Source organism: Trichechus manatus, unplaced genomic scaffold, assembly GCF_000243295.1.
Source record: "Trichechus manatus latirostris isolate Lorelei unplaced genomic scaffold, TriManLat1.0 scaffold00008, whole genome shotgun sequence".
Lineage (NCBI taxonomy): Eukaryota > Metazoa > Chordata > Mammalia > Sirenia > Trichechidae > Trichechus > Trichechus manatus.
Window position 1 is genome coordinate 11,976,178 of NW_004443944.1, and position 1,040 is coordinate 11,977,217.

Here is a 1,040-nt window from a genome sequence, read left to right on the forward strand (position 1 = left end):
TGAAGGTGCCCACCTGTATACCAAGGCAGACACAATGCCCCTGTGTACCCGCAACAACTCCCAATGGCAGACACCTGTGACTCTTTGCAAGCAGGCTTTTGCAGGTTGCCAGGGCCTACAAAGTCCTCAGTGAGGTGTGCTGGACATGCTGGGTGTTATGAATTAAATTGTGTCCCCAAAAAATACTTATTGCAAGTCTTAACCTCTATGGAAACCCTGGTGGCGTAGTGGTTAAGAGTTCGACTGCTAACCAAAAGGTCAGCAGTTCCAATCTACCAGGCACTCCTTGGAAACCCTATGGAGCAGTTATACTTTGCCTGTAGGATCGCTGTAAATCGGAATTGACTGGACGGCAATGGGTTTTATTTTGTTTGTTTGTTTGTTTGTTTTTTGGTGACCCCTATACCTGTGGTTATAATCCCATTTGGGAATGAGTTTTCTTAGTTATGTTAATAAGGCAGGATTAGTGTAGGGTGTGTCTTGAGTCAATCTCTTTTGAGACACGTTGTTGTTGATAGGTGTGGTCTAGTTGGTTCTGACTCAAAATGACCCAATGTACAGCAAAATGAAACACTGCCCCGTCCTACACCATCCTCACAATCCTTGCTATGTTTGAGCCCACTGTTATAGCCACTGTGCCAATCCATCTCATGGAGGGTCTTCTTTTTCGATGACCCTCTGCTTTACCAAGCATGATGTCCTTCTCAAGGAACTGCTCCCTCCTGAAAACATGTCCAAAGTAAGTGAGACGAAATCTCGCCATCTGTGTTTCTAAGGAGCATTCTGGCTGTACTTCTTCCATGACAGATTTGTTTGTTCTTCTAGCAGTCCATGGTATATTCAACATTCTTCGCCAACACCATAATTCAAAGGCATCAGTTCTTCTCCGGTCTTCCTTATTTACTGTCCAGCTTTTGCAGGCATATGAGGTGACTGAAAATACCATGGCTTGAGTGAGATGCACCTTAGTCCTCAAAGTGACATCTTTGCTTTTTAACACTTTAAAGAGATCTTTTGCAGCACATTTGCCCAATGCAATG